Source organism: Arachis hypogaea, chromosome 9 (assembly GCF_003086295.3).
Source record: "Arachis hypogaea cultivar Tifrunner chromosome 9, arahy.Tifrunner.gnm2.J5K5, whole genome shotgun sequence".
Lineage (NCBI taxonomy): Eukaryota > Viridiplantae > Streptophyta > Magnoliopsida > Fabales > Fabaceae > Arachis > Arachis hypogaea.
The window spans coordinates 94,363,819-94,379,584 of record NC_092044.1 but is presented as its reverse complement, the minus strand read 5'-3'; the positions used below and the strand labels follow the sequence as shown (position 1 = coordinate 94,379,584).

Below are 15,766 nucleotides of genomic sequence, written 5' to 3'. Positions count from 1 at the left end.
ACACTTAGGTTATTTTTTTCTGTAAATTCTGAAACAAACATGTTCTACTAGTTTTCTGGACATGAAACAGACAGGAAGCATTTCATCTCATAAGGTCCTGAAAATGCAATTATATACTGACAAGGTGCACCAAGTCTAGCGCTTACTGCCGCTAACTGCAGTTTCTATTATAGAACCTTCCAAAATATTTTGATATACAAATTATTATCAAGCTAAAAGTTGTCAAACAAATCAATAAGTGCATCATCAATTCAATAGTAAAAATTCATGTAATAACTTTATCCAAATTCAATACTAAATTTACATTCAAAGTGTATACGCAAGATAATATCTACATTGTAATTTAATTTTTCAAATGACAAAATTAATTTCAACACAAAATACTATGTCTAAGGTGGGGTTTTTTGTTTACTTTGTAAAATATTTAATATAACATCATGTTGACAAACAAGTTAATAAATAACTAAATAATTAATTTTAAAATTATTTTCAATAATTATAAAAATGATATAAAACTAAAATTTAACTATTAGATACAAAGGTTACTCACAGAATAAAATTTAAGAGAGAAATTTCTACTCCACAGGTTCCAACAAGCAAGGAGAGTGATTCATTTGAGTATCTAATATCACAAACATAACAATAATAACTCCAATAAGTTAATCTTAACATCAATTGATATAATAGAATCTATATACCAAAAAATTCCAAATTCTATATTATCCTAACCCTAAATTTTCGGATTTATTAATACCCATCACTACAAACATGCTAAAAATTAAAAATATAGGTAATTATCAAGCTAAAGGGTCACCTTAATGTCTTAATAATCGGTAATACTTAAATTAAAGGTGATTTTCCTCTTCTTCAAGCTCAGAATACTTCAATGGAGTTTTGGAATAAAAGCCAACATAAGAGAGCACAATAGATATGGTATAATAGAGTTAGAATAGAAGAAGAGTAGTGAAATTAATTGAAATAAAAGTGTATGAAATTATTGTTGAAGAAGTGACATGAGGGAGGGGAAGGAGATTTATTATGGCGGTGAAGAAGTGCGTAGTATGGTGTTTGTGTGTGTATATGCTTTCAGAGTGTATGTATGCCGTTGAAAGGGAAGGAAAATAAGAAAAGTTATGGGCTTGGCCCGTTGTTTTTTTTTTTAAGGCTCTGCAACCTCCCCACCTTTAAAAAATTTGGTCCCCGAATTTCAAACACAAAAATGCCTTAAGTTTCGAACAAAAATGGATATTTGTTGCGCATTATATTCTCAGGTTCCCAAGTTGCCTCTTCCTTCGAATGGTTCATCCAGACCACTTTTATTGAAGCTACTTCTTTAAAACGTAACTTCCTTACTTATCGATCAATTATAGTAACAGGTTCTTCTTCAAATGATAGATCCTCTTTCAATTCCACTGATTTAGGAGTAACTACATGAGATGGATCATGAAGATATGTACGTAACATAGACACGTGAAATACTGGATGAATCATAGACAAATCAGGTGGTAATGCCAAGCGATATGCTACTATGCCTACTCGTTCCAAGATCTCAAAAGGACCAATATAGCGAGGACTAAGCTTACCCTTTTTGCCAAACCTCATCACACCCTTCATAGGTGACACTTGGAGAAAAACTTGATCACCCACTGAGAATTCTAAGTTATGTCTCCTATGATCAGCGTAAGCCTTTTGTCTTCTTTTAGTTACTAACAAATTTTCCTTGATCACGCGAATTTTCTCAGTCGCATCTTGTACCAAATCGGGTCCCAACAGTTTGGCCTCACCAACCTCAAACCATCCAACTGGTGATCTACATTGCCTTCCATAAAGAGCTTCAAATGGTGCCATTTGAATACTAGCTTGATAGCTATTATTATAAGAAAACTCCATCAAAGGTAAGTAGTTGTCCCAATTTCCACAAAAATCTAAAACACAACATCTCAACGTATCTTCCAAAATTTGAATTGTTTTCTCAAATTGTCCGTTTGTCTGTGGATGGAAGGTTGTACTAAGATCTACTCTTGTTCCAAGCACATTTTGAAAGGATTTCAAGAAATGAGAGTTAAATTGTGGCCTACAATCTAAGATAATAAACACGGAGGCTCCATGAAGCTTGAATATCTCATCAACATAAAGCTTAGCATATCGGGCTGTGGTATAAGTAGTTTTCACTTGAAGAAAGTGAGCTAACTTTGTCATTCTATCTACTATCACCCAGACTGAATCGTAGCCCTTGAAACTACAAGGTAAACCTGTTACAAAGTCTATGGTAATTCTCTCCTATTTTCATTCAGGTATCTCAATATGTTGTAACAACCATATAGGTCTTTGATATTCAGCTTTAACTTGTTGACAAGTCAAGCAGTGAGAAACAAAAGTACTTACATCTTTTTTCATGTCTTCCCACCAAAATAATTGCTTCAAATCTTGGTACATCTTATTAGTGCTTGGATGAATGGTGTATTTAGAATTGTGAACCTCCTCTATAATAGCTTTCTTTAAGTCATTATTATTTGGCACACATAAACGGTTACCACAACGTAAAATATCTTGATCAAGAGAAAAATCTAAGTTCTTCCCATTGTGAACATCTTCCATTAGCTTTCTTAACTTTGGGTTATCACTTTGCGCAGACTTGATTTGTTCTATTAGAGAGGACTGAGATCGTATATAAGCTAAGAGTGGCCCTGACCCTTCAACCTTAAAGTATACACTCTCAAATTCCAACTTGTGAATCTCTTGCACTAAAGGTCTCCTTAATAAAGCAATGTGATTTAAACTACATATGGATTTTCTACTCAATGCATTAGCAACTGCGTTAGCCTTACTTGGATGGTATAAGATGGAACAATCGTAATTTTTAAGCAACTCCATCCATCTACGTTGTCTGAGGTTAAGATCTTTTTGTTGAAAGATGTACTTTAAGCTCTTGTGATCTGTATAAGCCTAACATGTTTCACCATAAAGGTAGTGTCTCTAAATCTTTAGGGCAAAAATCACTCTTGCCATTTTAAAATCATGAGTTGAGTAATTCTGCTCGTGCTTCTTAAGTTGTCTAGATACATAGGCAATAACTCTACCATGTTGCATAAGAACACAACCAAGTCCTACCCGAGATGCATCACAATATACCGAATATCCTCCAAATCCTGAAGGTAAAACTAGAACTGGGGCAATAGTCAAACATTTCTTAAGCTTTTGAAAGCTTTGTTCACATTCATCAGTCCAGTGAAATTTTACATTCTTCTGAGTCGGCTTGTTCAAAGGAACTAATATTTTTGAGAAATCTTTGACAAAACATCTGTAGTAGCCTACCAATCCTAAAAAGCTACGAATCTCTTTTATTGATGTAGGTCTTGGCCACTGTTAGATAGCTTCCACTTTTCTTGGATCCACTTTAATTCCACCTTTCAATACAACATGACCTAAGAATGCTACTTGGTCCAACCAAAACTCACACTTAGAAAATTTTACATACAATTTGTGATTTCTTAGAGTTTGCAAAACAACTCTTAAATGATGTTCTTGTTCTTCCTCACTCTTGGAATACACTAGAAAGTCATCAATAAAGATAATCACAAAGTGATCTAAAGAAGGCTTGAATACACGGTTCATCAAGTCCATAAAAGCAGCTAGTGCATTAGTTAATACAAAGGGCATCGCCAAAAAATCATAGTGTCCATATCGAGTTCAAAAAGACATTTTTGGAATGTCTTCTCTCTTAATCTTTAACTGGTGGTATCCAGAACGAAGATCTATCTTGGAAAAACAAGAAGCTCGTTGGAGTTGGTCAAACAAATCATCAATACTTGGTAATGGATACTTGTTACGAATAGTTACTTTGTTAAGTTGCTGACAATCTACACATAATTGCATTGAACCATCCTTTTTCTTTACAAAGAGGATTGGAGCTCCTCATGGAGAAGTACTAGGATGGATAAATTTCTTGTCTAATAGCTCTTGCAACTGAATTTTCAACTCTCGCAATTCTACAGGAGCCATGTGATAAGGAGGGATTGACATAGGAGAAACCCATGGGGCTAAGTCTATGGAAAACTCTACCTTCCGATCCGGTGGTATGCTTGGTATTTTCTTTAGAAACACATCTAAAAATTTCTAACCACGGAAACTTGATCTATACTAGGTACTTTGGCTTCAACATCCCTAACTATTGCAAGAAATCCTTGATTCCCTTTATCCATCAAGTGTAAAGAACTCATAGAATAGATAAGATTAGCCAAGATAGAACAACCCTCACCAAAGAAAACAAAGAGTGGAATGCCCGAAATATCAAACTTCACTATTTTAGAGTAGCAATTTACATCGGCATGATAAGAGGATAACCAATCCATGCCCAAGATGACATCAAATTCAACCATCATTTCAGAAAGGATCAAATCAACTAAGGTATCAACAGTATTCACTCTAACAATGCAAGATCGAAAAACATATTGAACTATTGCAGAAACACCAAGTGGAGTACCAACATAAAATGGACAGTTTAATACTTGAACTTGTTTATCTAAACGATATGCAAAATGTGGGGATATATTAAAATGATGAGAACCCAGATCAAACAATACTTGAGCATCTAAGGAGAAAACTTGTAAGGTACACGCTATCACTGCATTTGAAGTCTAAGCATCCTGACTGGTTAAAGCATGAATGTATGATTGACCTCTTTCACCTTGTGTTGCACCCTTGTTGCTAGACTCTCAACCACCAAATCCTCCATCTGCTCTCTTAACTAATGGAGCTGAAGAATTTCCAGACGACATAGCTGAGAAAGATGGTGTGGATGTTGCAGGTAGTGCTGGACTTTGAATAGAACTTTTTCGAGGATGAGGACAATCTCTATGAAGGTAACCAGTCTGTCCACAACCATAACATGCTCCAGTAGTCTTGAAACATGCTCTAGAATGATATTTCTCACAATGTTGACATGGTGACCTAAGAATTTCTAAAGGCTTAGATCTCTACATGCTTGGTTTAGATACACTCCTAGCTTGACTTCCTAAGGTTGAGGTCCCTTTGAGGCAACTTCAGAATGGTTAACCCCACCTGATTGTGTTTTTGGGCGATTCTGATGACCTGATATGGCCCCATAGCTTGATCCTCCAGAAAAATGCTCCTTGTATGTTTTTTTTGTTTTTTGCCAATTTCTTTGTGCACTCTCTTTTTTTTCAATCCAGCTTTAATACCATAAGCAGCATTCACAATTTTTGAATAGGTCATGCTCCCAACCATGGGTGAAAGAGCAGTAAAGTAAGAGTTTACTAGTCTTCAAACAAATCTCTTGACTTTCATGATATTAAGAGTTACTAAGTGCTCAGCATATCTAGAAAGCTCGATGAAATGATTCTCATACTACATCACAAACATATCAGGAGTTTGCCTCAACTTCTCAAAATCAGCAGCATTTTTCTCCTTTATACTAGTAGGAAGTAATCTTTCCAAAAAGATCTCAACAAACTCATCCCACACAAGAGGTGGCATTTGGCGTTCTTTTCTACTTTGAAGAAGTGTTTCATACTAATGATAAGCATGTCCTGTTAAATTGTATACAGTTAAATCTACCGCTGTGTCATCTAGGCATCTAAGGGCTTGAAAGACTTTGTTCAAGCTGTTAATAAAGAATTGAGGATCATCCTCTAGAAGATTTCAAGAGAAAGTAGGTGGATTCAGCTTAAGAAAAGATTGGAGAGTGACAGCTCGTTCTCCAAAGAATTGTTGGTTTTCTTGATTAAGGACATTTGGCCCCGTGAAAGGTGGGGCTCTAACTTCTTTTCAATCAGTCAAGGACTCCACAAGATTATTAATAGCTTGATAAAGTCCTCGTATCTTAGCAGCAACATTCACTGGCTCTTCTATAATAGTCGCACCTCTGCCTCGCCCTATTGATCTTCTACGACCACCATCCCATTGACTGAGTGGGGGACAAGGTGCTCTATTAGTTTCAACATTAGGAGCATTATGCGCTCCTACTCTTGGAGTACGAATACGACGTTTTGGTTACATCTTTCACCTAAGAATAAATGATTATATCAAATACAGATAGGCTCAAACATAGAAAATAATGAAAACACACTTTAAAGACCTTATTTTTACAAACATTCCAATAAGTTCTTAATAATATCACAACTTGTGAAAATGGGCTAGCTTTCATTTACACAATTATGATCTTACTATGTGACAACTGCTCCATATTACATAGAAAAACCTGAGCTCTGATACCAATATGTCACGACCCAATTCGGCCGTGATTGGCGCTTAGGAAAATCTTTCCAAGCAAGCCTCAGAAATCAATATTACAGAAAACAAAACAAATAAAATTTTCAATTATACTAAAAGACAACACATTCTTAGCATCATATTTAAAACATACTCATCATATTTACATAAAATTTGACTTTAATATTTACAGCAAAGCATGGTCTATTAGTATAATCTACTAGAATATTTACAAAGTAACATACTCAAGTCACTAAAGTCGGATCCTACCTGTGTCACATGGAGCAGTTTAACAAGTCTAAAGAGCTTTAAAGCTATTTACACAAAATATCAAGCCCTTGAACAGAAAAAAGCTCACCAACAGAAACAAAACTACAGCGGAACTGATGAAGTTGGATTAGGATCAAGGCCTATATCTAAAAAAATGAAAGAACAACAGAGTGAATTTTGTAACTCAGTGAGTAAACAAAGCATCCATAACCCCACAAGAGACAATTCTATAAATAATTAACTTTTAGTGAAAATAAATTCACTTTAATAATAGTGACAGAAATATACTCAAACACAAGGATAATTACTTATAGACATCAAACGTTCAAACTTTCTTATTTTATATAAATATAAGTGGAAGGTCATCTAATTCAAAAAAGTGAAAATAACAGATAGAAATCACATTTATGTTGTTTTCCTTTGTGTGAATTCTGAAACAGACATGTTTCACTAGTTTTGTAGACATGAAACATACAGAAACCATTTCATCTCATATGGTCTTGAAAATACAATTATATACTGACAAGGTGCACCAAGTCTAGTGCTTACTGTCGTTAGCTATAGTTTTTGTCATAGAACCTTCCAAAATATTTTGACATACAAATTATTATCAAGCTAAAATTGTCAAACAAATCAATAAGTGCATCATCAATTCAATAGTAATAATTCATGTAATAACTTTATCCAAATTCAATACTAAATTTACATTCAAAGTATATACGCAAGATAATATCTACATTGTAATTTAATTTTTCAAATGACAAAATTAATTTCAACACAAAATACTATGTTTCAAGCGGAATTTTTTTTACATTGTAAAATATTTAATATAACATCATGTTGACAAATAAGTTAATAAATAACTAAATAATTAATTTTAAAATTATTTTTAATAATTATAAAAATGATACAATACTAAAATTTAAGTTTAGATACAAAATTTACTCAGAAACTAAAATCTAAGACAGAAACTTCTACTCCACATGTTCCAACAAGCAATGAAAGTGATTCCTTTGAGTATCTAATTGATAAACTCCTATTTCATGGTTTATCTTGTACTTAATTGAGTGGTTTTTATCAAGTCCTTGCCCACTTATTCATATGATTTGCATGGTTTTACATTCTCCTTCCTGATTTTGTGCTATGATTGAAAACATGCTTCTTTAGCTTTTATTTTCTTTTATTTAAATCCTCTCTTATTATCATTCAATGCCTTGATATGTGTGTTAAGTGATTTCAGAGTTTACAGGAATGGAATGGCTTGGAAGATGAAAAGGAAGCGTGCAAAAATGGAAGGAATAAAAGAAATTGAAGGAACTGCAAAGCTGTCAGCCTGACCCTCTCGCACTAATACGACCATAACTTGAGCTACAGAGGTCCAAATGACGCGGTTCCAGTTGCGTTGGAAAGCTAACATCCGGTGCTTCGCAACAAAATATAATTTGCCATAGCTGCCCCGAAGTTAGGCGACGCAGACGCGTGGATGACGCACCCACGTTGCATCTGCGAACTTAAATCCACACAAACGCGTGGACGACGCCTCTGCGTCACTTTCCCGCGATCTGTACATATTAAAGCGATTTCTAAGCTATTTATGACCCAGTTTTCAGCCCAGAAAGTACAGATGAGAGACTATAAAGTGGGGGAATCTATTCATTCATGAGGGATACTTCAGATCAGATCATAATTCACTTTTCATAATTTTAGATGTAGTTTTTAGAGAGAGAGGTTCTCTCATCTCTCTTTGGATTTAGGATTAGGATTTCTATTAGGATTAGGATTTATTTCTTCTTCATCACAGGTTCAATGTTCCTTTACTTCAATTTCTCTTCTACTTTTATTCATTCTATTATTTTATTTTAGTTTGCCAAATTGGCTTATGAACTTTTCATGTTAGGATTTTCTTAACTAATACAATTTGAGGTATTTTCAGATATATGATTTTAATTTAGCTTTTTTCATTCTTGGCTTTGGTTGAGTAATTGGTAACGCTTGAGTTGTCAAAATAAAGCAGTGGTTGAAATTAGGAGTTGCTAATTAATTTGGATTCCACTAACTCTAGCCTTTCCAAGGGAAAGACTAGGACTTGAGGATCAAATTGATTGGTCCACTTGACTTTTCTTTATTTAGTGATGAGCGGATAATTTATACGCTTTTTGGCACTGTTTTTAGGTAGTTTTTAGTAGGATCTAGCTACTTTTAGGGATGTTTTTATTAGTTTTTATGCTAAATTCACATTTCTAGACTTTACTATGAGTTTGTGTGTTTTTCCGTTATTTCAGGTACTTTCTGGATGAAATTGAGGGAACTGAGCAAAACTCTGATAAAAGGCTGACAAAGGACTGCTGATGCTGTTGGATTCTGACCTCCCTTCACTCGAAATGGATTTTCTGGAGCTGCAGAACTCCAAATGGCGCGCTCCCAATGGCGTTGGAAATTATACATCTAGAACTTTCCAGCAATATATAATAGTCTATACTTTATTCGTGATTAGACGACGTAAACTGGCGCTCAACGCCAGTTCCATGCTGCATTCTGGAGTCAAACGCCAGAAACACGTCACGAACCAGAGTTGAACGCCAGAAACACGTTACAACTTGGCGTTCAACTCCAAAAGAAGCCTCTGCACGTGTAAAGCTCAAGCTCAGCCCAAGAACACACCAAGTGGGCCCCGAAAGTGGATTTTTGCATCAATTACTTACTTCTGTAAACCCTAGTAGCTAGTCTAGTATAAATATGACATTTTACTATTGTATTAGACATCTTTGGTCTCGGTTTTATTCCATTATTCATCTTAGGAGACTATTGATCATTCATGGGGGCTGGCCATTCGGCCATGCCTGGACCACCATCACTTATGTATTTTCAACGGTGGAGTTTCTACACACCATAGATTAAGGGTGTAGAGCTCTGTTGTACCTCAAGTTTTAATGCAATTACTACTATTTTCTATTCAATTCAGTTTATTCCTGTTCTAAGATATTCGTTGCACTCCAACATGATGAATGTGATGATCCGTGACACTCATCATCATTCTCACCTATGAACGCGTGACTGACAACCACTTCCGTTCTACCTTAGACCGGGCGCATATCTCTTGGATTCCTTAATCAGAATCTTCGTGGTATAAGCTAGAATTGATGGCGGCATTCATGAGAATCCGGTAAGTCTAAACCTTGTCTGTGGTATTCCAAGTAGGATTCAAGGATTGAATGACTGTGACGAGCTTCAAACTCACGATTGTTGGGCGTGATGACAAACGCAAAAGAATCAATGGATTCTATTCCGGCATGATTGAGAACCAACAGATGATTAGCCGTGCTGTGACAGAGCATTTGGACCATTTTCACTAAGAGGATGGGATGTTGCCATTGACAACGGTGATGCCCTACATACAGCTTGCCATGGAAAGGAGTAAGAAGGATTGGATGAAGGTAGTAGGAAAGCAGAGATTCAGAAGGAACACAGCATCTTCATACGCCTATCTGAAATTCCCATCAATAATTTACATAAGTATTTCTATCTTTATTTTCTGTTTATTTATTATTATTATTCGAAAACTCCATAACCACTTATTATCCGCCTAACTGAGATTTACAAGATGACCATAGCTTGCTTCATACCAACAATCTCCGTGGGATCGACCCTTACTCACGTAAGGTTTATTACTTGGACGACTCAGTGCACTTGCTGGTTAGTTGTGCGAAGTTGTGAAGAAAGTGCTGAGTTCACGCATACCAAATTGAATGCCATTATTAGAGATCACAATTTCGTGCCTATCAAGTTTTTGGCGCCGTTGCCGGGGATTGTTCGAGTTTGGACAACTGACGGTTCATCTTGTTGCTCAGATTAGGTAATTTTATTTTTATTTTCTTTTCAAAATGTTTTCAAAAAAAATATTTTTCAAAATTTCTCATCTGTTTTTGAAAATTATTCTAAATTTTTAAGAATGAATTCTAGAGTTTCATGTAACATGTTGAAGTCTGGCTGGCTGTTAAGCCATATCCAAATCTTTTTGGAATGAGACTTCAACTAATCACCTCAATGCATGTAATGCCATCCTAAAGCTGGCTGGCTATTAAGCCATGTCCAACCCTTGGATTGGAGCTTTAGGCTAACATTGAAAGATTCCTGGAATTCTTCTTAAAAATTTTGAATTTCTTATTCTCTTTTTCCTATATGTTTTTTCGAAAAATATAAAATAAAATCCAAAAAAATTATAAAATCGAAAAAAATAAAAAATATTTTGTATTTCTTGTTTGAGTCTTGTGTCATGTTTTAAGTTTGGTGTCAATTGCATATTCATCTTGTTCTTGCATTTTTCGAAAATTCATGCATTCATAGTGTTCTTCATGATCTTCAAGTTGTTCTTGGTAAGTCTTCTTGTTTGATCTTGATGTTTTCTTGTTTTGTGTCTTTTATTGTTTTTCATGTGCATTTTTGCATTCATAGTGTCTAAGCATTAAAGATTTCTAAATTTGGTGTCTTACATGTTTTCTTTGCATCAAAAAATTTTCAAAAATATGTTCTTGATGTTCATCATGATTTTCAAAGTGTTCTTGGTGTTCATCTTGACATTCATAGTGTTCTTGCATGCATAATGTGTTTTGATCCAAAATTTTCATGTTTTGGGTCATAATTGTGTTTTTCTCACTCATCATTAAAAATTTAAAAATAAAAAATATCTTTTCCTTAATTTGCTCAAAAATTTCGAAATTTTGCGTTGACTTAGTCAAATTTTTTTTTAAAATTAGTTATTTCTTGTTAGTCAAGTCAAAATTTCAATTTTAAAAATCTTATCTTTTCAAAATCTTTTTCAAAAATAAAATCTTTTTCATTTTTTTATTATTTTCGAAATTTTTAAAATTTATTTTCAAAATCTTTTTCTTATCTTTATCTCAAAATTGAAACTTTACTAACAATTAATGTGATTGATTCAAAAATTTGAAGTTTGTTACTTTCTTGTTAAGAAAGGTTCAATCTTTAAATTCTAGAATCATATCTTTTAGTTTCTTGTTAGTCAAGTAATCAATTTTAATTTTAAAAATTAAATCTTTTTCAAAATATATTTTTCTAAAAAATCGTATCTTTTTATCATCATATCTTTTTCAAAAATTTGATTTCAAAATATCTTTTCTAACTTCCTATCTTTTCAAAATTGATTTTCAAATCTTTTTTAACTAACCAATTAACTTTTGTTTATTTTTTTATCTTTTTCAAAATCACCTAACTAATTTTAGCTCTCTAATTTTCGAAAATTACCTCCCTCTTTTTCAAAATTCTTTTAATTAACTAATTATTTTAAATTTTAATTTTAATTTTAATTCTTCCTTTAATTTTCGAAAATTACTAACTCTTTTTCAAAATTTATTTTCGAAAACTTCTCTCTCTCATCTTATTCTATTTATTTATTCTTTTACTAACACTTCTCTTCATCTCAAATCTCTACTCCTATCCTCACCCTTGTGTTTGGATTATTCATTCTTCTTCACTCTTATTCCCTTTCTTCTTCTACTAACATAAAGGAATCTCTATACTATGACATAGAGGATTCCTCTTCCTTTTCTGTTCTCTTCTTTCTCATATGAGCATGAACAAGGAAAAAGGCATTCTTGTTGAAGCTGATCCTAAACCTGAAAGGACTCTGAAAAGGAAACTAAGAAAAGCTAAATTACAATAATCCAGAGACAACCTTACTAAAATTTTCGAACAAGAAAAGGATATGGCAGCCGAACCCAACAACAATAATGCAAGGGGGATGCTTGGTGATTATACTACACCTACTTCCAAGTTTGATGGAAGAAGCATCTCAATTCCTGCCATTGGAGTAAACAATTTTGAGCTGAAACCTCAACTAGTTGCTCTAATGCAACAAAATTGCAAGTTTCTTGGACTTCCATCAAAAGATCCCTACCAATTTTTAACTGAGTTCTTACAGATTTGTGAGATTGTTAAGACTAATGGAGTAGATCCTGAAGTCTACAGGCTCATGCTTTTCCCTTTTGCTGTAAGAGACAGAGCTAGAACATGGTTGGACTCACAACCTAAGGATAGCCTGGACTCTTGGGATAAGCTGGTCACGACCTTCTTGGTTAAATTCTTTCCTCCTCAAAAGCTGAGCAAGCTTAGAGTGGATGTTCAGACCTTCAAGCAAAAAGATGGTGAATCCCTCTATGAAGCTTGGGAAAGATACAAGAAGATGACCAAAAAGTGTCCTTCTGACATGTTTTCAGAATGGACCATGATAGATATATTCTATTATGGTCTGTCTGAGTTCTCTAAGATGTCACTGGACCATTCTGCAGGTGGATCCATTCACCTAAAGAAAATGCCTGCAGAAGCTCAGGAACTTATTGAAATGGTTGCAAATAACCAATTCATGTACACTTCTGAGAGGAATTCCGTGAATAATGGGATGCCTCAGAGGAAGGGAGTTCTTGAAATTGATGCTCTGAATGCCATATTGGCTCAGAACAAAATGTTGACTCAACAAGTCAACATGATTTCTCAAAGTCTGAATGGATGGCAAAATGCATCCAACAGCACTAAAGAGGTATCTTTTAAAGAAGACGCTTATGATCTTGAAAACCCTGCAATGGCAGAGGTAAATTACATGGGGGAAGCCTTTGGCAACACCTATAACCCCTCATGGAGAAATCATCCAAATTTCTCATGGAAGGATCAACAAAAGCCTCAACAAGGCTTTAATAATGATGGAAGAAATAGGTTTAGCAATAGCAAGCCTTTTCCATCATCTTCTCAGTAACAGACAGAGAATTCTGAGCAGAGCACCTCTAACTTAGCAAATATAGTCTCTGATCTGTCTAAGGCCACTTTAAGCTTCATGAGTGAAACAAGGTCCTCCATCAGAAATTTGGAGGCACAAGTAGGCCAGCTGAGTAAGAAAGTCACTGAAACTCCTCTTAGTACTCTCCCAAGCAATACTGAAGAGAATCCAAAAAGAGAGTGCAAGGCCATTGATATAATCAAAATGGCCAAACCTAGAGAGGAAGGAGAGGATGTGAATCCCAATGAGAAAGACCTCATGGGATGTCTCTCAAGCAAGAAGGAGTTCCTTATTGAGGACTTAAAGGACTCTGAAGGTCATATAGAGACCATAGAGATCCCATTAAACCTCCTTCTACCATTCATGAGCTCTGAAAACTATTCTTCCTCTGAAGAGGATGAAGATGTAACTGGAAAGTAAGTTGCTGAATATCTAGGAGCTATCATGAAGCTGAATGCCAAGTTGTTTGATAATGAGACTTGGGAAGGTGAACCTCCCTTGCTCATTGGTGAACTAGATACATGGGTTCAGCAAACTTTACCTCAAAAGAAACAAGATCCTAGTAAATTCTTAATACCCTGTACCATAGGCACCGTGACCTTTGAAAAGGCTCTGTGTGACCTAGGGTCAGGCATAAATCTTATGCCACTCTCTGTAATGGAGAAGCTGGGGATCATTGAGGTACAGCCTGCCATATTCTCATTGCAAATGGCAGACAAGTCAGTAAGACAAGCTTATGGATTGGTAGAGGACATGTTGGTAAAGGTTGAAGGCCTTTACATCCCTGCTGATTTCATAGTCTTAGACACTAGGAAGGAAGAGGATGAATGCATCATCCTTGGAAGACCTTTTCTAGCCACAGCAGGAGCTGTGATAGATGTTAACAAAGGAGAATTAGTCCTTCAATTGAATGGGGACTACCTTGTGTTTAAGACCCAAGGGTGTTCTTCTGTAATAATGGAGAGGAAGCATGAAAAGCTTCTCTCAGTACAGAGTCAAACAGAGCCCCAACAATCAAAATTTAAGTTTGCTGTTGGGAGGCCACAGCCAAACTCTAAGTTTGGTGTTGAATCCCCACATTCAAACTCTAAGTTTGGTGTTGGAAGTCTACAACATTGACCTGATCACCTGTGAGGCTCCATGAGAGCCCACTGTCAAGCTATTGACATTAAAGAAGCGCTTATTGGGAGGCAACCCAATTTTTATTTATCTAATTCTATTTTTATTTTTATTTTTCTTTTATATTTTATTAGGTTCATGATCATGTGGAGTCACAAAATAAATACTAAAATTAAAAACAGAATAAAAAATAGCAGAAGAAAAAGCACACCTTGGAGGAAGGTCTTACTGGCGTTTAAACGTCAGTAAGGAGCATCTGGCTGGCGTTCAACGCCAGAACAGAGCATGGATCTGGCGTTGAACGCCAGAAACAAGCAACATCTTGGCGTTTAAATGCAAGGAAAACACCCTGAGGAGAGCTGGCGCTGAACGCCAGAAACAAGCATGGAACTGGCGTTCAACGCCAGACACATGCTGCAAATGGGCGTTGAACGCCCAAAACAAGCATGAAGCTGGCGTTCAACACTAGAAACAAGCATCAATCTGGCGTTGAACGCCAGGATTGCATGAAAAGGGCGTTTTACACGCCTCATTGGTGCAGGGATGTAAATCCTTGACACCTCAGGATCTGTGGACCCCACAGAATTATCTCAAGATCTGTGGACCCCACAGGATCCCCACCTACCTCAACTCACCTTCTCTCCTCTTCACATAATCCAATAACACTCTTCCCCAAAACCCTTCACCAATCACCTCAATCTCTCTTCCCCATCACCTCTTCACCACTCACATCCTTCCACTCTTCCCTATAAACCCCACCTACCTTTAAAATTCAAAATCTCTTTCCCACCCAAACCCACCCTAAATAACCGAACCTACTCCCTCTCCCTCCACTATATAAACCCCTTCATTCTTCTTCATTTTCACACAACACAACCCTCTCTTCTCCTCCTTGGCCGACACACAACCCTCTCTCCCTCTCCTTCATATCTTCTTCTTCTTCATCTATTCTTTCTTCTCTTGCTCGAGGGCGAGCAATATTCTAAGTTTGGTGTGGTAAAATCATAGCTTTTTTATTTTTCCACAACCATTGATGGCACCTAAGGCCGGAGAAACCTCTAGAAAAGGAAAAGGGAAGACAAAAGCTTCCACCTCCGAGTAATGGGAGATGGAAAGATTCATCTCAAAAGCCCATCAAGACCACTTCTATAAAGTTGTGGCCAAGAAGAAGGTGATCCCCGAGGTCCCTTTCAAACTCAAGAAAAATGAGTATCCAGAGATCCGACATGGAATCCAAAGAAGAGGTTGGGAAGTTCTTACCAACCCCATTCAACAAGTCAGAATCTTAATGGTTCAAGAGTTCTATGCCAATGCCTGGATCACTAAGAACCATAATCAATGTGTGAACCCGAATCCAAA

At 35.8% G+C, this 15,766-nt stretch overlaps 1 non-coding gene across 1 annotated transcript; it reads right to left on the bottom strand.

Moving 5' to 3' along the window:
* Positions 1–12,622: 12,622 nt before the first annotated feature.
* LOC112714240 (small nucleolar RNA R71) lies at positions 12,623–12,726 on the bottom strand. Its single transcript, XR_003159194.1, has one exon. It is a non-coding gene; the product is annotated as a small nucleolar RNA R71 (small nucleolar RNA).
* Positions 12,727–15,766: the final 3,040 nt, after the last annotated feature.